Genomic DNA, 25,478 nt, shown 5'->3' with positions numbered 1-25,478 from the left:
GGGGGAGATGGCGCTGGCGAGTGCCTTTGTTCCCCACCAAACTGAGCTCTGTTGTCTGGGGGCTCAGCAGCTCTCCCTCCCTTTGTCCTCCAGCCTTCCCGCTTTCCGAGCAGAGTTGTTAACTTATGACCTCCCAGAAGCTAAGTCGCGCCTGCTGTCAGAACACAGTCCGTCAGGCCCCTCCGCTTTTGCCAGCCAGACTCGGTGGCTCTGCTTGGCCGGCGAGTGGCCCCTCCGCCCCGGCTCCCTCCCGCCAGTCCGTGGAGCGCGCACCGCCTTGCCGCCCTCCTACCCTACCCTCTTCCGTGGGCCTCTCCTCTGCGCTTGGCTCAGGAGACTCCGTTCTGTGAATCCTCTGGCGGTTTTCTGCGTTATTTAGGCAGGTGTAGGTGGAATCTAAGTGATCAGCAGGACGCGCGGTGAGCCCAGCGTCCTCCTACACCGCCATCTTCTTCCCCTGTGTCTGAAATATATCTAATTTAGTTTCTTTTTGATTGATCTTTTTATTTCTTCTTTGGCCTATTGGTTTTTTAATAGTGTGTTTAATTTCAATATATTTAGATTTTCCAGGTTCCTCTTATTAATGATTTCTAGTTTCATATCGCTACAGTCAGAATAGATATTGAATATGATTTCAATTATTTTAAATTTGGTAAAACTTGTTTTGTTATTTAGTATATAATTTTATTGCTATATCTTTTTATATACATTTATTGTCTACCTTTTTGTATCTTTACATTATAAATGTGAGTGGTGAAGCACCTGGGTGGCTCCATTAGTTAAATGGCCAGGTCTTGATTTCAGCTCAGGTCAATGATCTCATGGTTCATGAGATCAAGTCCCACATTGGGCTGTATGCTGACCATGCAGAGCCTGCTTGAGATTCTCTCTCTCCCTCTCTATCTCTCTGCCCTTACTCTCCCCACTCATGCTGTCTCTCTCTCAGAATAAAAAAAAAATGAAAAAAATGTGCATTTTTGGCAGAAATTTTGGCTCTTGTTTTTTTTTAAAATCCATTCTTACTTTTAATTGCCTTATTTAAACATTTTTATCATTGTCATTTAATGTAAATATTAATAAGATTAGATTTGAACTCTTCTTAATATTTGTTATTAGTTTTTTGCCTGTGTATTTTGCTTATTGGTTAGTTTCTCAATTTTTCCCTTCCATGTCCTTTTGGATTATTGACCTTTTTAATGATAGTTTTGTTTTTTCTTCAAAGTTTACTTATTTTGAGAGACAGTGAGTGAGCAGGGGAGGGGCAAAGAGAAAGGGAGAGAGAGAGAATCCCAAGCAGGCTCCACAGTGTCAGTGCAGAACCTGACAAGGGGTTTGAACCCAGGAAGTGTGAGATCATGACCTGAGCCAAACTCAAGAGACAGATACTTAACCAACTGAGCCACCCAGGTGCCCCCAAAATACTTTGTTTTTTAAACTTGTGCACCTTTAGCTCTAACCTTTTGTATTCAGTGGTTGCTCTAGAGATTGCACTGTACATTGATGACATTTGATTCTACTTATAGTTAACACTGTAATATTTCATATAAAAAAAGGAAAATTTGAAACTTTATAGTCCTTTTTATTTCTGTTTTCCACCATCCTTTTTACACAGTTGGCATATGGATTTTATTTATATACATTTTTTATCCTCACCAGTCATAGATATGAGTTTGCCTTTAAACAGCCATATGCATTTTAAAAAGATAAGAGAAAAATTGGCTTTTCAATTTCTCAGGTACTTACTATTATTATTATTCCTTTCTAAATACCTGAGTCTCACTCTGCTATTATTTGTCTTCCTCTGAATAATTTGCTTCACCACGTCTATTATTGTGGGTCTGGTAGTGAACCTTGTTCACAAATTTTCCTTATGTGAATTTTGTTTTAATTTATTATTTTAAGAACTTTTTTTTCTGGATATCAAATTGTGCTTTACAGGTACTTTTTTCTTGTTTTCTTTCTTTCAGCATTTGAAATATATTATTCCACTGTCTTCTAGTTTCCATTGCTTCTCATGAAAAATATGTAATGATTTTGTTTCCCTGTAAATGTAGAATAGTTCTATACCTCTTATTGAGGTATTTTGTTCATTTTTTAGCAGTTTGACTCGTCTTTTTTTATACTTGAACTATATTTCATAATTATCCTGTTTCAAGTTTCTTGAACTTTTTGAATCTCAGATTTCATGTCTGTTACCACATTTGGGAAGTTTAGAACCATTATTTCTTCCCATATGTTTTGGTCACATTCTCTATCCCCTCTTTCTAGGGCTTAAATAAACTATGTGTTTGATCTTTGATTGGTCTCACAGATCCTGAGAGTTGGTTTATATGTCTTCTTATAAATTTTTCTTAAAATTGGATAATTTTATTAATATGTCTTCAAGAGATGTCTTTACTGACATCTCTAGTCCTTTGGTGAGTTCATATGATTACTTTAAAATTTCATATAGTTTTATTTCTAATATTTCATTTTTTTGTGTGGGTGCATGTATATACAGATCCAAATATATACATATATGTGATATATGTATATGTAATAATATAATATATTCTATTTTTCTGCTGAGATTTTCTATCTTTTCATTCATTACTAATTTATCTTTCTTTAATGAAATAAGCATAGTTATAATGGTTGTTATAATGTCCAGGTCTGATAATCCATTATTCTATCATTTGAATTATTTTGATATGGAACTCTGTTGTCTTTTCCCTTCAGAAGTGTTCATATTTTCCTGGTTCTTCATCCAAATTATTTTATTTATTTTATTTTATATTTATTTATGTATTTATTTTTGTCAGCTGCTTTTAGTTTGCACTGGATATGTAAATATGTCATTGAGTTGGGATTCTGATATATAATATTCTAAATTAAATTAATTTTTTGCTGATGCTTAACTTTATTATACTCAAACATCATAATGTATAATACCTGTAGTGACCTTTGGTTTTAATTTTCTTCACATATATGTGGTTCAGGGTTACTAGAAATTGAGCAGAATTTGTGCTCAGAATTTAGCATTTCCCTTCTTTGACACTGTTCCTTCCAAAATACCTTCAATATCAAGTAGCTCTGGTTGTTTCAGACTCTGCCTGATTTTTCTGAGCAGAAAGATGTTAGTTTTTTTATTGGAGATTTAGCCGTTGTCTTCTATAGTTGCTATGGCTGTGTCTTTTACAAGGAAAGGCAAAAAAAAAAGTGAAATTATATCATGATGGTAGCTTTCTTCAAGTTTTGAGTCCAGACTGCTTTTGTTCACTCTAAAATTATTTGGTAGTATCAATTTTTGTACTCAGTCTAGAGTGTACAGTTGTCTATTAAAATGACTGTTAGTAGCCTATGCTTTGGATCAACTACAGAACATCCTGATTTATAGAATTTTGATGGATTATTATGGCTGTGAGGTGGGTGTCTGGACTAGGCAAACGAATAGCAAACAAAGGCATGGGGTTTTAATTTAGGAGAACGGCAAGTGTAATGTTTGTAAAATAAGATACAATTGAGCCCTGAACAATGCAGAAATTAGTGGTCTGACCCCCCATGCAGGTAAAAATCCATGTATGACCTTTAACTCTTCCAAACCTTAACTACTAATAACATACTGATGACTGGAAGTGTTACTAATAACATAGTCATTTAACCCATATTGTATATATGCATTATGTAGTGTATTCTTACAATAAAGTAAGTTAGAGAAAACAAAATGCTATTAAGAAAATCTTAAGGAAGAGAAAATATATTTATAATACTATGCAAAACTTCACATGTAAGTGAACCCATGCAGTTCAAACTTATGTTTTTCTAGTGTCAATTGTATCATATTATTATTATTATTATTATTATTATTTTATCATGAGCTATTATTTGCATGTATAGAATCCTATATTATAGAATTTCTGCAGTATAGGTTCCCTACATAGGTCAATATTCCTGTAGGATTATTATTCTTATTATCTTATGATATTATTAGATTATATTAAATTATATTTATTGGAAAACAGCTATAAGACAGATTATAGATTATTTTGTTGGTGGGCAAAAAATGCAAGTTATTGAAATTTTTTCCTAAAGACTATGGTATGATCAGAACTATATTCAAGAAAGATTTTGCCAGTAATAATGTGTAGGACTCATTGATTTTATAATAGCCAGAGATCAATAAGTATAGGCAGAGCTAACTCAATAGTCCTAGGGAGAAAGAAGAATATGTACTAGAATATAAGGAAATAGAAATAAAGTCAGGAATGATCGAGTATCATATGGTAGATATGGGAGTAGTATATTTGTTCAGTGGCACTATTATAGTTTATGCTGCTAATACAAATTGTTAATCAACAATTACACATAAAGTCTTTATATAATAAAACCAAAATTAGGAAAATACAAGGAAGTATTCATAATAATTCTCATATTATAGGCTGAGTGAAAACAAATGGTGATGACGTTAACTTAAAAATAGGAAGCAGACTATAGAACTAACTTACATTAAACCTTTAAAATTTTGCCCTCTGGTAAGAGCCCACACTGTTTAAGGTAGCCATTCCAAATGATTTGAAGTTATTTAAGAATGCCATGCTCATTTATGCCTTCATCCTTTTGAGGCAGAATTATTTATAATGTTGGTATGATAATAGACTACTCTTTTTCATTTTTGAAGAACAATGTAAATACAATTATTACAGAACACTTAATTAGAATATCAATCAAAACTAGCTGTCTTCCATTATTTGCATAGGTCTTTGACAATAATTATATAACCTCTCATTACTCTCATTGATTAAAATATAATCAGATAATTTTTTAAAACCTTAATCTTAATAGTCTTACAATATTTCCAAAGGGAAAATAACAGAACAAGATATTGAAAAATAAATGGATTGTAGGATAGTTTTATTTTTAACTTTTTGAGGAACCTCCATACTGTTTACCAGAGTGGCAAAATAAGTCAGACAGAGAAAGGCAGAAAAGATATGGTTTAACTCATATGTGGAATTTAAGAACCGTAATAGATGCACATAGTGGGGAGAAAAGAGAGAGGCAAACCATAAAATAGATTCCTAACTAGAGAGAACAAGGTTGCTTGAGGGAAGAGGAGGATGGGGGATGGATTAAATGGGTGATGGGTATTAAGAAGGGCACATGTTGTGATGAGCACTGGGTGTTATATGTAAGCACTGAATCACTAAATTCTACTCCTGAAACTAATATTACACCATATGTTAACTAACGAGAATATAAATAAACACTTGAAACTCCTCCAAAAAAAAAAAAGAAAAAGAAAGGAAAGTCCTCCCACCCACTATCATTGCCCAGTGCAAATACCATATGGATTTACATAACTTTCAACAAAAATAGGTAGGAAATATATATTCTAAACTTATATATTTTCATTCCAGTATCATAAGTAAAATTTGATCATTGAAAATGAATATGCCAAATGCAAGAGTTCCAAGTCACTATTGCTTTTGCTACTATAGCATTCAAAACATAAGGACTGAGATATTTATAAAAAGTTTTTTATCTCTGAATTCAAAAAATCTATTCTTTCTTCCATGTGAGCAGCAAAGAACACTTTCTCCTTCAGATTCAGTTATGTTGTTTCTCCAGGATTGGCTGTGATATTGAGATACCATAGTTACTACTCATGTAGAATATTCTTTTAAATATAACTCTATGTAAAAATATGGCAAAATTGTATATTTCAATATAAAATGTTTTCTTATGTTCTGTCTCCTATTATCAGAGATTAAACACGAGCATCAAAGCCTACATGCACTCTTGATGACAAAATTACTTTTATAACTAGGATACAAACACAGTTACACAGTTATTTATTCTGTAATTCTTGAAGCTCCATCACTGAAACAGGCTTTGCAATCTTCCTTTAAAAACATCTTTCAACTAAAAACATCTATAACAGGCTTAAGATATTTTCCCAGTATTGCATGCGACTTTAATTTTAATGTGGTTTTGAGGTTGTGCCTTAATATTATTGAAAATATATAAAGTATATTGATGTCTTGAGTAAGGTCAATCTGAATTTAAATTTTGGCAACATTTAGAGCACTGAGATAATTTTAAATTAAACTGTCAATATATTAGTCAATATGTTATTCTATAAATGAACGGACTATAGAGAACCTGTCTTGAAACTGCCTCTGCCTAAGATATAAGACTTAATCTTGTCCTTTGTCATCAAGTTTATGTTTTCAAAAACTCCTCAGAAACATTAGCATAACTCTGCTCTAAGACATGCTACTTTGAACAGAGTTGTAAATCATTCTCCAAAATTAACATTGGGGCCAAAATATACTTCTACATTTATTATTTTTTTTCCACTGGGCTTCATATTTCCTTCAGTTATCAAAAGTATTAGGCCTAACCCATGGTCAGACCAGTATTTATTTTTTCTATACTTTTATTTTAATTCCTTATACCTTCTTTATTAAATACAAATAGCTTTAAGTTTTAGAATCTACTTAATTATTAACTGCTCTACAGTTCATACCTATAAATGTATACATTAGGGAAAGACATATCTCAAATAAACAACCTAATATAATCAATGAACTAAGAAAATAAAAGGAAACTAAGCATGATGTTAACAGAAAGAAGGAGACAATAAAGATTAGAGGAGAAAAAATGAGATAGAGAATAGAAAAACAATAGAAAACATGAACACAATTAAAAGCTAGCCCTTGAAACAAAATTGAAAAAACTTTAACAGAATAACCAAGAAAAAAAGAAAAGGACTCAAATAAATAAAATTATGGTCAAAAGTGGAGACATTACAACTGATACTATAGGAAAACAACAGATCATAAGAGACTATAATAAATAATTAGATACTACAAAATTGGGCAACCTAAAAGAAATGGATAAATTTCTAGAAACATACAACATACCAAGATTGAACCATGGAGAATAGAATGTCTGGACAGAGCAATAGGAGTAAGCAGATCAAATTAGTAATGAGAAACCTCCCAACAAAGAAAAGCCCAGGAGCAGAGAGCCTTGTGGATGAATTATACCAAAAATTTAAAAAAGAATAATGCCAATTCTTTTCAAAGTCTTCTACAATTGAGAGGACAAGACACTCCGAAAGTCATCTTACACAGCCAGCATTACCCAGATACCAAAACCAGGCAAGGTCACCATAAGAAACGAAAACCATAGACCGTAACACTGATGAATATGGAAACAAAAGGCCTCAGTAAAACATAGCAAACTGAATTAAAGGGCACATTAAAAAGAAAATCATACACCAGGGTCAAGTGGCATTCACCCTGGGATGCAAAGATGGTTCAACACCTATAGATCAATAAATGTGATGCACCACATTAATAGAAAACGAATGTACTTCAGCATAAAAAAGACCTTATGTGATATGCCCAGACATCATTCAGTGAAAACTAAAAAGCTTTCCCTTTAAAATCCAGAACAAGACAAGAATGCCCCTCATTACCACTCCTATTCAACATAGAAATAGAAGCAATTAGCCAAGAAAAAGAAGTAAAAGGCATTTAAATTGTAAAGGAAAATGTAAAACTGTCTCTGTCTACATTGACATGACCTTATATATAGAAATCCTACAGACTCCACCAAAAAACTGTTAGAACTAATAAATGAATTCAGTGACATTGCAGCATATAAAATTAATATACAAAGATCAGTGGGATTTCTATACATTAACAATGAACTATATGAAAAGAAGCTTTTAAAAATCTCATTTAAAACAAGATCAAAAATAATAAAATATTCAGGAATAAGTTTAACTGAAGAAGTGCAATATTTACACACTGAAAACTTCTATTGAAGAGAGAAATTGAGACAGACACAAATAAATGGAAAGTTAGCCTGTGTCCATGGGTCAAAAGAATTAATATTCTAAATGCCCACACTACCTACAGCCATCTACAATCAATGCAATGTCTATATGTTGACATTTTACCTTTCATTTTACAATTTCATTTGCAATAATTAGATTACATCTATGTGCACTGGGGATATCTTGACCAATAACATTTGGTGTGCTCATGTCTATAAACATACTAACTCTTTGCCTGTATACAGCTATGTGACTTACATCTTAATACCTGAAACATATTTTCCTACATGTATATTCATAATTTTAAACCTATTTCAATCTTGTTACTTGAGGAATAGAAAACCAAGGTGTTAATTTACCAACTTCAGTAATAAATGCAAACTTCCCACTTAAGATAAAAATAGTGCATTTCAAACAAATAAATTCACTTCTTTATTAGTCATTCAGGTTTGGATTTGGACAAGACTGCAAAAATAATATATTTCACAAATGAAACCTTTTAATCCCTTAGTGCCTCAGTAGTTTTTTCACGGTCCTCCTTGGCCAAAAGAAATGTCTAAGTATTTCCTTTTTAAAGTACTTATGTCCAGAGGACATAATAATATTAATTTGTATGGTATGCAAAAGATGTGTTTTATTCCCATAAAATTTAAGTATAACATGGTGTCACTGTAAGTTTTCTGAGGTGCCATAGAGCTCCTCAGGACACTGTTTAGGAAACATAAATCCAGCCTCCCGTGTGTTTTTTGGTATAGATTGAGCACCAAATATATACAAGTCTCTTTTGTAGGCAAATAAAAAGCCAAATTTAGTAGAAATCAAGTGATTACTCAATTTGGTTGTATAGGTATGCTTAGAATATAGTTTTCATGACATACAAGCCTGTGAATTTTTTTTAATTTTTTTTAACATTTATTTACTTTTGATAGACAGAGTGAGACAGAGCACGAGTGGGGGGAGGGACAGAGAAAGAAGGAGACACAGAATCCTAAGCAGGTTCCAGGCTCTGAGCAAGCTATCAGCACAGAGCCTGGTGTGGGGCTCGAACCCATGAACCATGAGATCATGACCTGAGCCAGAGTCTGACATTCAACTGACTGAGCCACCCAGGTGCCCCAAGCCAGTGAAATTTTTATTATATCAATCCATACGATCATTCTGACTAGTTCATGTATGGCTCTTAAAATGCACTGTGTCGTTATAAAGTATGTTTTACATATTTTTTAAATATTTATATTTTATTCAAATTAAGCTTTGCCTCAATATTTTACAGTAACATGCTCATATAGTATTAGTGTATGCATTGGGTTGCATTCATTATTTATGGCAGTCCAAGTTCTTTAATTTACAAAGGACACATTTCTGTTTGCTGACACATTCTGAGTAATCCATTTATAAATGTTGTGGTTTTTCAAATTACAGTTGTTGTGCTTTGAACTGACCTTACTTAACTCTTCTTTAAACAACTAGAATTGGTTCTTTAAAACTATTTGCCTTAGAGAAGTAGTTCTTCTGGAATGCTTATTCTTTTTCATGTGTATGCATCCTGTGTTTGTTTTGTTTTCTCTGTAGTAAGACCGAAAATGACCAAAGTATCTCATCAATAGCCTCCTGACCATTTTTTAACTTAGATTTACTGCTTGACGCACTCCCATCTGCTTTTGAGCAACCTTCCTGGGTGAAACTCTTTGACTGCTTTCAACAACTTTTTTTTTAATGTATATTTATTCTTGAGAGACAGAGAGAGAGAGAGAGAGAGAGAGAGAGAGAGAGAGAGAGAGCGCATGAGCAGGGGAGGGGCAGAGAGAGAGAGGGAGACACAGGACCCAAAGCAGGCTCCAGGCTCTGAGCTGTCAGCACAGATCCCCATGAGGGGCTCAAACCCACGAGCCCTAAGATCATGACCTGAGCTGATGTTGACACTTAACTGACTCAGCCACTCACGACTTTTCATTTCACCAGTCTTTTCAACAATGTTTTATTTAACCAGTCTGTCTCCTGCAGCAATAAAATTTAGCTTCGAACAAGAAATACACAGAAGCACAGAGTGAATGAGACAGCATAGTATACTAAAGATATAAATGGAATAGGAATCCACATGCCTTATTAGTTTTTCTATATTTTTCAAAAGTATTTATATTAATCTGAGCCTAAATCTCTCTACATTACTGTCCTAACTGTAGCCTGAATTGATTGAATATTTGACCTATACGGTCTTTATTAGCTCTAACAATGTCTGATTGGATGGTAAATTGTTATATTCTTATAATTTTTCTGTAAGATATTATATATGAAACTTTCCTGTGGAATGGTTAAATATAGACCCTATAATTATTTACTACCAAAAAAGATGCTTAGAGATGTGTAATAGACTTTCACTTGAGTTATTTACTTAGCCTATTATTTCTAAGCCATTTGTCTCACTTGCTTATTTCTAAAGAATGGGCTTTGTTGCACTCTTCTGTCCATGTGGTTACCATCAGCAAATATGCTGTTTTTAAAAATGTATGCCATGAAGATATTGCAAGCTATTAACTTTGGAGACTCCAACTATTTACTCCTTTTCCTTCTTTAAAAAAAATTTTTTTATCTTTATTTACTTTTGAGAGAGAGAGAGCAGGGGAGGAACAGAGAGAAAGACACAGAATCCGAAGCAGGCTTCAGGCTCCGAGCTGTCAGCACAGAGCCCAACGTGGGGCTCAAACCCACAAACCATGAGATCATGAACCGAGCCGAAGTCAGGCGCTCAACCTACTGAGCCACCCAGGCGCCCTTCCAACTATTTACTCCTAAACAAACTGACTTGGATAGAGGTGGAATCCTGTGTCTTGTATACGTGTGCCATTGCTTCTATACCCATTTCTACCACAGAAATGTTAAGTGTATATTAGACATAGTCTAATATAAATGTAAAACTTTTTACAAAAATTTTGCTCACCAAAAGGTCAAAGTGTAATAGCATTACTTATTTGACTAATTTGCACATATATTAAAGTAATACTTCTTTGATTGAAAGTACTGCATCGCATATGAACCCTGAGAGTCAATAGTATGAATAAAAAATTGATTTAGCATCCATATTTGTCATGGTAAAGTTGTAAATTATGGAACATTACTTTTCCAGTTTTTCCCTGCTCTCCTTAAGGCTAGATATGGTCAATACATATACGTTTATAACTCTGATATTTGTATATTTCATCTTTTGTTAACATTTTTTCCTTTTTCAAAGTTACTGTATTTAAGCAATAATTTTCCAACTTTAGGACAAAAATCATAATACCGTTCAATTCTGAAATGTTCACCTTCAAGTCTTTACAGTGTACTTAGTGCATTAAACACACAATTAGCTTGTTACTTTCTCTCAATTCTCTGAGAGTCCTGACTTCAGAATGTCAAAGAATCCTTGTCCCAAATTTCACATTGACATATGTCTTTTATTAAAACTACTCCTTTTGTCACTTTATTTACTAAAGCATTGAGTACGTCCATGTGTGTTCTGTGTGTGTGTCCATGTGTCCATGAATCCAGAATATATAAGTATGCATGAAGTATGTGAGTTATTTTCATCCAATGATGGAAACAGTAAAATATGCTAAAAATTCATAAAAATTTTAGCTATAACATATTTTAAATATAATTTCTCTGTTTCATTCTTTCTTTTTGTCTCTTTTTCTCTGTACTGTGTTATGTAATTCGTTGTACCACTATTTATAGTTAAAAGAGAAGAAGGATAATCTCTGAGGCCAGCCTACCTATTACATAGGGTCTTAGCTCCACACTAAAGCTCCACACTAAAGTCACACTAAAGCCTGCTCCAGGTGTGGCCTGAAGCACAGAAGGAAAGGAATTGATAGATACATGTGATACCTGCCAAAGTGGAAGCAAAGGAAATATCAGGAGCTTTTAATAATATTTTATTGTTATTTTTATTTTTAACTCCCTTATGACTAAAGGATTCACTGCTTTGTATCCTATATTAAATACAAGGATGGGAAAGAAGCATGTGTGTTTGTAGAAAAAGAAAGTGAAGTCAGAGAGCATGTGCAACTTGTCCAAGCAAGTAATTAGTAGAGACAAAATTCAGACTCGGCTTCTATTATATGACAACTCAATCTGTAATTAATAATTGATAATAGAAATAACAATAATACTTTAGAAATATTTATTGAATACTCACTATGTAGCAATTAAATTATGAATTTTCCAATTAAACAAACAAAAAAATTGATATTTTTAATTCCAAGACATTCCTTTTCTTCAACTAACCTGGTTTAATTTATTTTAACTTTTGAAGGCATTCATCAAAGTATATACTTCTGCAGATTTGCATAAGAAAAATGACAAGTGGGGCACCTGGGTGGCTCAGTTTGTTAGGGTCAAGTGTCTGACTTCCATTTAGGTCATGATCTTGTGGCTTGGCTCCTGGGTTCAAGCCTGTCTTAGGCTCTGTGCTGACAGCTCAGAACCTGGAGCCTGATTCAGATTCTGTGTCTCCCTCTTGCTCTGCCCCTCCCCTGATAGCTCTCTGTCTTTCTCTCAAAAATAAATAAACATAAAAAAAGAAAAGTAAATAAAATAAATAAATAATAAACAAACAAATAATTAAAATAAAAAACAAAAAAGAAAAATGACTAAAATAATAAATGTGTGTGAAATTTAAACATCAATTTTCATTTTCACTTGTTTTTTTTCATTCTGTTTAAATGTAGGGAAATTCTATTGTTTGAAAATTATTTTTGCCCACACTTCTTGTTTTTTTTCCTCTTAATGCCTGCATTCTGGTCTTTTTTGTTTGTTTGTTTGTTTGTTTGTTTATTAGCACTCATCTAGAAAGGGAACTAAGGGCATGAAAGAAACTTAAAAGTCCAAATCAGCCAAGTAAGTGTTTGTACTCAGGGCTGGCATCCAGTTTGGCACACACACTACCAGTGTGACTTTTGGCAATGCACAGCCATAGCACTCCACTTGGATAAAGATTTAATTTTGAACTTCCTGACCACAAGTTAACATAGGATATTTCCTTCAGGTTATTCCATGCACCCACAGAATGGGCATTTTGATTTCCTCAAAGCAGTAACTTTAAAAAAATTTATTCAAAATCTCTGGAATAAAATTTTGAACTGTGACTAAGTAATTGATGCAAATGTAATTGGAAATCAAATCACTTTTAAAAACCATTACATGTATCAATTTACACGAGAAAGGAAGAATGCATAGCATAAGAGATCATCCAAGTTAGCATAATCATTAGCGCTATGGAGGCATTTATTGAAGTGGAAATAGGAGGGCTCCTTTAGTTGCCAAAGAAAAATCGCACTGTAAACAGTTAAACAGGCAAGGAATTCTTTATTCAATACTATTGCAATAGGGAAGAGAGATTTAACTCAACTGCCCTGAAACAAAAAGCTGGATGGATGACCCTGGAGTGAGCTAATGAAAGAATACTGCAGACATTAGGGAAGATGCTAGCAGTGCTATTAAGCCATCAGTGTTTGCTAATTGCCCCTTATAAGCTGTTACCCTCCTACAGAGACTGGGATATAGGGTCACTATTTCCTTAGATGATTCCACTTCTGAAGGATGGCTCCCAGGTCTTTGAAAAAGACATTCCTGGGTTATAAATGTGGCCAGAGGAGGGAAGAAGATTTATATCTCAAAAGGCAAGAGAAAGAATGTTCTAAGAAAAGGGAGGTCAGGGGTTGATAGCCAGGAAGAAGCCTGACCAGGGTTTATTCAATCTTCGTCAATATTCCCCTAAGACTATTGAGATACTCTTGGTCACAGTGTATATAAAAACACTGAAAAAAGTTCCTGAAAAGATAGAGATCATTAATTTTAATCCACAACTCAATAAAGTCTAGTCACTTTAACCTGATTCCACGGCATCAACTTGAATTCACAGGTATATTATCTAATTTGACCTAAGCTGCATGTTAGTAGAACTTGATGCAGCCATATATAGGTATTTTTACTTAATTAGTCTAACAGGCAAAGTTTTGCTCAGCAGTCCATCCCTTGATTTTGCAAAATATACTTGTGTTTCTTTTTCATATTCATTCCACTGTCACCTGAGCAAAGACAAATACGTTCTTTTTAAAGATTTGTGGTGCACAGTTCAAATTACAATATGCAATACTACAGAATCTTCCAATAATTCAACAGCTGAAAATAACTTCAGAAATGTTATCCTTTGACTATTTATGTCTTTGGCAAAGAAAGTTCATTTAATACAATTACCTATTCTTTACATGCAATACATCAGTCTCCAAACTATTGTCCCTTGGCAGTAAATTGTAAATTCCAGGAAGCAGATTTTTTAAAAACTTTCCAAAGAAGATTTTGCGACTAACAGTAGGCCGTGGGCCATCAGCTATACCTAGGTATCAACTCTTCTTTCTAGTGATAGTGAAGTAAATGAAGTCAGTAAGGTTGTCAATGGACTACTGCAACTTTAAATCCACTCCACAGTTAGAGTTGAAGAATTTATCAATCCATAAACTTTTAAGTTATAGAAAAGAATGTTATATTTTAACTATAGAGATCACAAAATTGTTTTTAAAATATTTTTAAGTGAAAATAGTATTGATATATATATATATAAATATATCGATATAGATATATAGATATAATTATGTAATTAACTTATCTAGTTAGTAAAATTTTTCACACCAAATTCACAAATACATGAAGAAGACTGCATTTTTTTTATTGTGTAGGGTGGAACCCTAGTCAACTAAGCTTCAAGGAAAAAAAAAAAAGGAGGAAACCTAGCTAAAAGTAATTTAACCCAAAGACTGAAAGAATGATATTTTCAAAATATTAGCAAAACAAAGATTCACTAAACATGCAGACACTCTAGAGATCAGACCTCTCCTTCCCAATCCCCCATGGTATAGAGCTCTCCCTCTGCACCTGGGCATGTAATCATTGACATACTGGCTGGAAAAAGCATAGCATTTCTCCCTGAGTTGTTTCCCCCCATCGTATGGACATTCTAGGTTGTTTGCTATGACATATACTACTTATTATTTTTTTTAAAAAATAAAGGTATAATAAGTGACTTGTCTCCAAAACATTAGTATTTCCCCACCCGGCCAGTTTGATTCTTTACACTGGAAATATGTAGTTTGCAGATCTTCCTCATGCATTGAGTTTCAGAATGACTATAGTTTCTATCATCCCTTGCTTTCAGGGCTCCTTTTTATCTATTCTCTCTCTGTTGCACCTTTGCCAAAGAATACTTGGTTCCATTGCCACTACAGTGACATATTAGGTATGTCATCTCCAAATTGTTACTGCAGAAAGAAAGAACTTAATGAAGCTAAAAGTAAGGCCAGGGTGGATCTTGGGGCTAGGGCACACTGAAAGAGCAAAGGGGTCGCAGGCAATTCTGGTTGGATCAGAAAGTAGTTTCTGTGCATTTTGGTAGAATGGGTGGCTCTTTATTGTTGTCATTTGTTTTCACTGTTTGGGATTTAAAGGCAGATTATGGAATCAGTCTTACTACTTGGATTAGGTTCACCTACTTGGTTTTGTTTCAGAGGATACTGACCTCTTAGACCAGGACTCTTTCTTTCAGATCAACATTGTCAATATACTATAATGAAACTTCCTTCTTCCCTAGATGGTAATGATCAGCTCTGCATTTTAAAATTCTTATCAAGTATTTATTTCAAATCATCACACCTGGGGAAAAATATTTAGACAATAAATTCCAATTTTCACTGAGCAGCTTGCATGCCTTAAAATTCCTTATTTCTATATTATGATTTATGATGTATAATTTATGTTTATAAGTTAGAATGTCTCTATTCTCTTGCCAGATTTAGGGTCATGGACCAAAACTTGGATTCCCTTGAGAAATCTTCTTCCAATCATCAATGAAAACATAAAATAGCAATATTTTAACTGTAATTTTGTGTTTTTTCAAGAAACCATATATTAATCCAGTTTGGTCTAATAATATTAAAGAATTTGTTTAATATCTACCTTGTCTTTAGTATTTCCTAATGCTATGGAAAATATAAAACGTGTTATGAATATCTTGTACCAGGAAAGACCTCAGGAGACAAAAACATGAAGTAATGTATGTTTCATGCAAGGGAATTTATAATTGAAGGCAAAATTCAGAGAAGTGATGGAAGTGGGGGATAAATTCAGAGAATAAAGAAGTTAATAATGCCAGGGTTAAACATTTATGTACTAGGACTATGAAAAGATTAATAGAACATAGGCATTACTCTTGAAGAACACATCACATAGTGTGCAATAAAGAAGCTGTATTATAATTGCAAAAGCACATGATAAATACAAAGGAACATAAAAAAAACAATATGGTACAAGTTTCCTCTAAGGGATGTTACATAGAAGTGTACAATGCAGTTAGTTTTGGAGGATGAATAGAATTTTTTTAGATAGAAAAGGCTTTCACTAAGGAGATTTCCTGCAGGAAAAACAACTTATGTAAAGGTCTAGATATATAAAGAAACTTACTTATCGCACTTTGGAAAAATTAACTAGCATGAGAAGTGTAGTGAAACCTAAACATCCGGATCCCATTCCTGTTGTGAAGGGAATTGTACACTGTTGTGAGGAATGTGGTCTTTTTAAGTAAGCAATAGAAAGTCATCGAAAGTATTAAGCAAGGAAATAATATGAACCCATTTGAATTTTGTATAGCTATAGGATAAATTCTGGCTTCAAGAAGAATGGTACAACAGATAGAAAATCAGATTAACCCAACAGATGAGAGATGGTCAAAAACTGTATTCAGAAAGGTAGGTCAGAGTGTTGTGGAGCTACAGAATAGCCCTATAGCATTCATGCTTACTTTCCAGATGGTGTAAAATAATGGAGGTGAGCTAAATAGTGATACCCCCAAAATATCCAAATCCTTATCTGTGGAGTCTGTGAATCTGTTAATTTACATGGTAAAGGAGATTTTGTAAACCAGATTAAGTATTTTAAAATGGTAAAAATCCTGGATTATCCATTTGGGCCCAGTGTAATCACAAGGTTTTATAAAAGGGAGGCAAAAGGATCAGTTAGAAAAAGGAGATGTGTTAACATAAGCAGAGGTTAGTGATGCATAGTAAACCAAGAAATCAAAGCAGCCCATAGAAGGTGGAAAACTCAAGGTTTGAAGCGTCCATAAGATTCACCTTGATTTTGGATTCTTAGCTTCCAGAACTGTGAGAGAGTAAATATGCATTGTCTGAAACCACTACTTTTGTAGTTATTTGTTAAAACAACATTAAGAATGAATAAAGTAACCTACCCAGTAAGTGATACATTTAGGATTTGAAATAAGAATCTTCTATCAATACCATTGCTCCTTTCTGGCAACCTGAGACTTAATTTCCTTATACTTAAAGCAAGTTGATAATACTACATGATTTCTGAAGTCCATTCCAACTCAAAATATGTAGGCTTATATAGGACTAGATTATTGTAAATGAGCAAGTAAGATTTTGTGTACTCTTTTATATAAAATAAGTAACCTTAGCTTATAACTATGAGTACTGACTTTTTAAAATGGTTAAAATATATTATCTGCAGCAAATTTCCGCTAGATCCCCTGAGACTCCAGATATGCTTACTGATTAACATATCTTCTTAAAATATGTAATTATACAAACAGAAAAACACTGAAAGCCAGAAACCTGCTGTGACAAAAGGGAATTGTGGGTTCAATCAGTTTACATTTAGAATAACAGATTGTGAAACCATGGGTGGAAAAAAAAGTCTCCTGAGCTAATTTTATCTCTAATCTATAATCCATAAAAAGGGAACAAATTATATGCAATCTATCACCTTTTAATTGAACTGTGAATTTAACTGTTTTAGAAACAATTAAATGAAATCCATTTGCACAATTATCTAAATGTATAGTTTCCCTTATGTGACAAAAATTATTGTTTTGTGGGGTGATGAACATGAACAATTAATTGTGCTGTTAAATATCAAAACCAAGTCTTAATATCGTACAAAATAATTTATAACCATATAATTATAAAATTATTGTGCTATGACTGCTTGGAATTATTAATGCTGAGGGTGCTTCTCTGAGAACGATTAGAACACAGTAAATAGTTATACCTTTGCAGCTTTAAATATTCATAAGTTGTACAAGGACAATTCAACAGGCACAAGGGACACCGTTTTTATCTTTTGAACTTAGATATTCTTAATATGCTAAATCCTCATACTGATCTCCATCAAGTTGCCTTTGAACATGAAACGATATTGGGGACAATTAGCTATTGCCAAATTAATATAACTAATTATGTTCTCATTTATCTATGTGCATAATTTATGTTCTGGTAATAATTCTGGGCTTAATGTTGAAAGGACTGGAACCCTAGAATGTGTTCATTTAAATTCAATCAATTTTTTTAAAGTATAATGAGGATAGAATTTGTTAGGAAGACAAATAAATATAAGACACAAAATACAGTCCACCTGAATAATTAACTCCTCTATGATCTTCATAGAATAGAGTTCTTGATTTCACATACTAAGGTCATGAAGAACAATGTAAAATACAAGGTAGTTAAATTAAAACCTAAGAGAAAAACCAGATTTTTCAAAGTGTAATTTTCAAATATAGCACTCTCTACTAGCATCAAACATTATGCATGCTCTTAACAGTGGATGACATATTCATATCATTTACTTTATTGTCATATCATTGCTAGAGGTAATCAGTACGGTAGAATTTCTTTCTAGTGTCAATTTCTGTTCATAGAATTGGTTATTTGAGATATGCAGTATTATCATGATTATAATTTCACAAGTAATAAACAAGACCTGATACAATAAAAAAGATCTATAAACAGAGGAAGCTACACAAAGGGCAAACAGTTTCTATAAAAGAAAGATTTTGTAGCTTATTATCATTTTAATCAAATCCATTGGTTGGCAAGCATTTAAGATGATAATCTTCTTGAGAACTCATCTTTTATCTCAGGAACATCCAAGAACATATGAAGGTCTTTTACCTGTGGAACATAGAGAAACATTTATACCCAGTGTACAATGAAACGTAATGCATGTTTCCACGTTTTCTGATACACTCCCCAGCATTCTCTAAAATATGTTTGAATATATTGGGGCACTTGGGTGGCTCAGTTGGTTAAGCGTCCGACTTCGGCTCAGGTCATGATCTCGTGGTCTGTGAGTTCAAGACCACGTCCTGCTCTGTGCTGACAGCTCTGAGCCTGGAGCCTGCTTCAGAGTCTGTGTCTCTCTCTCTTTCTGCCCCTCCCCCGTTCATGCGCTCTCGTGTTCTCTGTCTCTCTCAAAAATAAATAAACGTTAAAAAAATTTAAATACATTTGAATATAAAGGGAAGCAGCTAATGATGCAAAAGCAAATGTGGAAAGTTTATATCACCTCGGAAGACAATCTTACTTTATAATCAATGACTAATGAAATGCATTGAAAGTATATGCCTTACAAAAATGACCAGCAAAGAACACATACAACCCTGGAATATCCACACCAAAAAAGAAAGTTATAATAATATATGACTTCACACATTCATAATTAAAGGTGCATTCCACTCCCTATAGCCTCTGCCTTTTTCTAGTGATAAGACATTGCCCAAGACTATCCTTGTCACATGATGATAAGCAATAAAACTATATTGAATGATTAAATATCAAATTAATATTTCTTTCTTTCTTATTTTCAATGTGGAACATGATGTTTTATTTGAGTGTTACCTTTAATTATACTCTAAGGAAATTGGAAGGCTCTAAGTTGTGACAGAGACTTGCTGTCTTGGAATTGGTCATGTAATAAGTGTTCTTTTGTGTCTAGCTTCTTTTGCTCAACAAAAGGTGTTTTTTGTTTGTTTTTATAATTCATCCATGTTGTTGCAGATATCAGTATATGGACCTTGTATTGCTGTGTAGGGTTCTACTGCATGAATATATGAATTTATCACAAGTTGACATTTGGGCATTTCCGATCTTTGCTTATTATAAATAAAGCTATTTTTATGAAGACTATGAAAATATAATTTAATGTCTAATATGTAAGTATATGGGAATGGGTTTGCAGATAATATGGTAGATGATTTTTTTTTTAATTTTTTAAATGTTTTTATTTATTTTGGAGACAGAGAGAGACAGAGCATGAGCAGGGGAGGGGCAGAGAGAGAGAGAGAGGGAGACACAGAATCTGAAGCAGAGAGAGAGGGAGACACAGAATCTGAAACAGGCTCCAGGCTCTGAGCGGTCAGCAGAGCCCGATGCGGAGCTCGAACTCACGGACTGTGAGATCATGACCTGAGCTGAAGTCGGAGACCCAACCAACTGAGCCACCCAGGCACCTCGGTAGATGATATTTTTAACTTTATGAAAAATGTTTAACAACATCCTGACATATTTAGACTACTTTACACCCCATGAAAATTGTATGAGTTTCGGAGCTCCCGGGTGGCTCAGTCACTTAAGCAACTCTTGATTTCTGCTCAGGTCATGATCTCAGTTTGTGGGTTCCAGCTGTGTGCAGTCAGTGTGGAGCCTGCTTGAGATTCTTTCCCTATCCCTCTCTCTCTGCCCCTCCCTCGCTCATGCTTGCAAGTCCCTCTCTCTCTCTCTCTCACTAATAAATAAACATTTAAAAAAAACTTATAAGAAATGTATGAGTTTTAATTACTCTACAAAGTTGTCATATTTAGTATTGTTAATGTTCTTCTTTTTCCTATTCTAGGAATGAGTATTACAATATATTGCAATTTAAATTTTTATTATGCAATTATTATTGAGCACATTGTCATATGTGTTTTGGCCATTACTATATCTTCTTTGGTGAATTGCCTTTTTAGATCTTTTGGGCAAGTTATAGTTTTGTGTGTGTTTGTATCATTGACTTATAGGCATTTTTACATGTTATGTATATATCTCATTTGTGAAATATAAGTCCTGAGGATATTTTGTCTTTCAGTAGAACTTACCTGTTCTATTTTTAATATCTTCTGGGAATTAGGGAATATCTTGCTTAAGTACAATGTATCATTTTTTTATGTTATTGCTTTTTGCTATTGTTCAAAAAATATCTTTGCTTGTTCCAAGATCATAATGTCATGCTCCTGTGTTTTCTTTAGAATATTAATGGCTCTGGTTTGGTTCAGATCCATGATCCACCCTGAATTGATTTAAAATTTTTAGTATCGAGACAGGACTCAAGGTTTATTTCCATATGTGTATACCTGGTTGGTCCAACACCATTTGTTGAATTGATTTTCCCTTCCCCGTCAAATTGCCTTAGTGCATATCTTGGAAATCAACTGATGATATATAAGCAGGTCTACTTCTGATTTTTTTATTTTGTTCCATTGAGCAATCTGTCTATATTATGCTAATCAAATACTGTCTCAATTGCTCTATCTTTAAAGTAACATGTAAACTAAATGTAAATCTGCCAACATTGCTCTTGCTTCTTAAGCTTATTTTGACCCTTATAGATTCTCTGCATTTCTATATAAAATTTAGAATCAACTTGTTAACTTTGACCAGAAAAAAAAGTCTACTGGAATTTTTTTTTTATAGATTCTGTTAAAGCTACAAATCATTTTGTGGAGGATAGATACCTTAACAATATTTGCACTTGCAATTCATAAACGCCGTATGCTTCTGTATTTATTACTGTAGTTTAAAATATTTTTCATTCATGGTTTTTGTCAGTTCAGTGTAGAAGTCTTGTATTTCTTTGATTAGATTTTCCCCCAAATTTTAATAATTTTTGATGCTTTTGTAAATAATATTTAAAAATTTAATGCCCAAGAATTTATTTGCTTTTTGACTATAGTAATAAAATTAATTTGTAGATAATAACATTGTATCCCTAGGCTTTGCTGAGCCCATTTATTAGTTTAAGATATTTTGTAAATATATGGGGTTTTAAACAGATACACAAACATATACAACATACATACATATGAACATATACATAAACATGCAATGAAATTGCATTTTAAGTATTCCTACTTCTTTCTCATCTTTATACTTTTCATTTAGTTGTCTTTCATGCACTAGATAATACTTTCAATGAAGTACTAAATGGATATGATGAGAGTATTCAAATATTGTTGTCTCTAATCAGAAGGGTAAAGCATTCAATATGTTCCAATTAAGTATGATGATAGCTGTAAATATTTGTGGAAGCTTTTTGTGATAGAGAGGATACCTGAAAAAAATCATATGTGTATATATACATATGATATATCTTCGTATATGTGTGTGTGTAAGATATATTTTCCTTTGTGTATATTATCTTATATATGATTATGACCTGTAGCCTTATATATGCATGTATTCTTACATATGTGTGCTGAGGATATGAATGCATATGTGTGTGTATGTATTTATTCTTAGCAAATTTCTCCAACATATATTCGTATATATAAATATCTGAAGTTCAATCCTGTGAAAACTGCTGGCCATTTTCTCTTCAAATATTTCTTCTGATCCATTACTATTTAATTTCTTCTCATTTTCTGTGACTTTAATTACGTATACTTTAAACATGTGGTGTTGTCCCCTAGATCTCAGATCTACCCTATTTTTATGTATATGTGTTTCAGTTTGGTTAATTTTTAGTGACACATTTTCAAGTTCATTGCCTTTTTTTTTTAATGTTTAATTTTGAGAAAGACAGAGAGAGACAGAGAGAGAGAGAGAGAGAGAGAGAGAGAGCGTGAGAATGAGAAGGGCAGAGAGAGAGGCAGCAGACACAGAATCTGAAGCAGGCTCCAGACTCCAAGCTGTCAGCACAGAGCCAGACACAGAGCTCGAACCCACAATCTGTAAGATCATGACCTGAGCCAAAGTCAGACGCTTAACCAACTGACTGAGCCACCCAGGTACCTGTCAAGTTCATTGCCTTTTTTATTCCTGTTGTACCCAGTCTCCTATTAGCCCATCAAATGAATTCATCCTTAAATATTTTATTCCTTTTTATAATTTTATTTTCTACTGTAGATGTCCCATATTTTTACACATGTTGCATAAATTGTGTACTAGGTTATTTAACGTATTTCTATTAGTTTCCTAAAAGTTCTTTTCTGTCTATTCCAATTTCTGCATGCTGGTTTCTATTATTATTTAATCTCTTGGTCATGGTCTCATTTTTCTATTTCTCCACATATTCCGTGCTTATAAAAAAACATAGAGACTGAAGTAGAAAATATTTACAGTTTCACTTCTTTCTCTGTCGGGCTGTGTGGAAGAATAAGTCAATTTAACTCAGAGTTGAGTTAGTGTTTCTTTGCTTTCTGTATTTATTTTGATTCTGTTAATCACTGGCTTCAAATTCTTTGAGAGGGAATCAAAACTTTCTTTTCAGGCAAAGATTGGAATCTGAGTACTGGCAATACTCCAGTGATCTCTCTTTTCTTTACGACCCAGTCACCACCCTTTGGAGCTGCTCAGGTATTTTCTTTATGTACTTCGGGAAGGCTCTCTTAATCTCCTTGCCTTTCCACAGCCTTTATTGGGTACTGTATTCAGTTGCTGAAGACTTCATGTGCTTACCGGGATTTGTCTCAGCTAGCTTGGTCTTTATACTCCCTTCTTCTCTCCTTTGCTCTGAGCTCAGCAAAGTCCCTCTGTTCCTTTGGAGGATCTCTCTCAGCTGTGTTTTTCTAGCCAGTCACTTTCACACAGCTGCCATGCACTTAGAAAGGGCCATTGCATTTTAGGTAATTTATTTCAATCTTCCTCAGCCTTCGGTGAGCAATTGCTGTGCATTCATTAAGGACTCTTGTGTACCTTGTCAAGTTTCCGTGAGCTCTTCTGACCTGCCTTCAGTTCTCAATAGGCTGCTGCCTTCTTCTTGCAAGATGCAACCAGATATTTCTGTCAGCATTCCCACTGTGCCCAAAGTCTTTGACCTCCTGCTGACCTTCAGTTTGCAAAGACTTACCTTCCCAGGTTTGTTTGTTTGTTTGTTTGTTTGTTTTCCCCCTGAGTCCTACTTCCTTACATCTGCTTTTGATGTACTCCTGTTCTGCACTCAGTGAAGGTCCCTCAGGACAGCAGTCTCAAGTGAGTTCCTGTGATTGGGAGTCTTAAAATTTCTGATCGGTCAGGGCAGCCCTGACGTGGCCATCAAAAATTTGTTAAAAGTTACACTGGTGACTCTTTACCCTGATCTATACAGTTGACTCCCCAAACACTTAACTACTGATAGCCCACTGTTGACTGGAAACCTTACCCATAACATGAACAGTTGATTTTCGTCTATTTTGTATGTTATATGTATTACATATTCTTTTCTTACAATAAAATAAGCTACAGAAAAGAAAATGTCAAAAAATGGTAAGAAAAATACATTTACAGTACTTTACTGAATTGAAAAATATCCACACATAAATGGATATGCACAATGCAAACGTGTGTTGCTTGAGGGTCTGCTGTATACTGTCGGTTTCTCTTTGCACCATGCTCACAACTGTTAAAAGCCATAGACTTCTTTCCTGGAATTTATTTCATACTTTTTATGCATGCTCAGGTCTGATTTTTTTTTCTTCAATGGAAAGCTTGTCTTCATTGTTAGTGTGGCAATGATGGTCTCTTGCAAATTTCTATTTTCTAATCAGAATGGAAAGCCAAAGGTATGAGTTTTACCCTCTGCAATTTTTGCTTTATGGACTAAGTGCTTGAAAGAGGCGAGTATTATTATTTTATAGGTTCATCTACTATTAAGCTGAATTTTTAAAAAAAATTATTTCCACATTTATGATGCCTAATGAAATTATATATGCTGATCCTGGCATATAGCAAATGAGAACAATCTTGAATAAATTTTTGATTAGAGAAATATAAAATTAACAATTTAATTTATTTGAGCTGCAATTAGTAATCTGTTGCTGGCTCTTTTCCCATTTTACATTCAGTGGCTCTTAACTTAATAAAATGAAATAAAACTTGGGCTTTTTATCTGTCATTAGGGCTTTTCTGTTACAGTCTATCAATGAAACACTACTACTGTTCTGCCTATATGTAATGACTTTCTCTACTCTTACTTTTAAAATACCAATTGATAATAATGTCCTACCATAGTGTATCATTAAAACTAATTATTAGAGGAAAAGAATCTCCCAAATATATATTACTAGAGACAGAGCTATTTGTTTTTTAATTTGCTGAAGAAGTAATGTATTTTCACATCAGTCAACTGGTAAAATTGTGCCCCCTTTCCAATTCCAGGCCTTACATTTTTTACAAGGCAAAGTGAAAGCTTTATTACCAATATACACCTAAAATCCATTAAAAGTCATTAGACTTTGCCCTCACACTGGTTTTTCTGATATAATTATGATCTTACCCTTATACTCTTACTCTATTAGATAGGAAAAATATTGTTTTAATATTTTCCAGTTACATTAATGTAATAAATATTCTTGCCATGATTAATGGGGGCCATTGATTTTACATTCAGACTCAAAATGGTTTTCTTATTTAAATGATGAGTGCCACTTTCCAAGAATGCCTTTGCTTATTGAAGGATAACATCTGAAATTTGAATTTAACCAAAGCAGACTGTACTATGAGAAAATAAGGCAAATAATAGAAATTTATTTTCTCAAAACAGTGTTTTTCATGTAAGAAGTGTAGAAACTTGATGATGCTTTAGGAAC

This window comes from Felis catus, chromosome F2 (genome assembly GCF_018350175.1).
Source record: "Felis catus isolate Fca126 chromosome F2, F.catus_Fca126_mat1.0, whole genome shotgun sequence".
In the NCBI taxonomy this organism is placed as follows: domain Eukaryota; kingdom Metazoa; phylum Chordata; class Mammalia; order Carnivora; family Felidae; genus Felis; species Felis catus.
Note: the sequence above shows the minus strand (reverse complement) of the source record.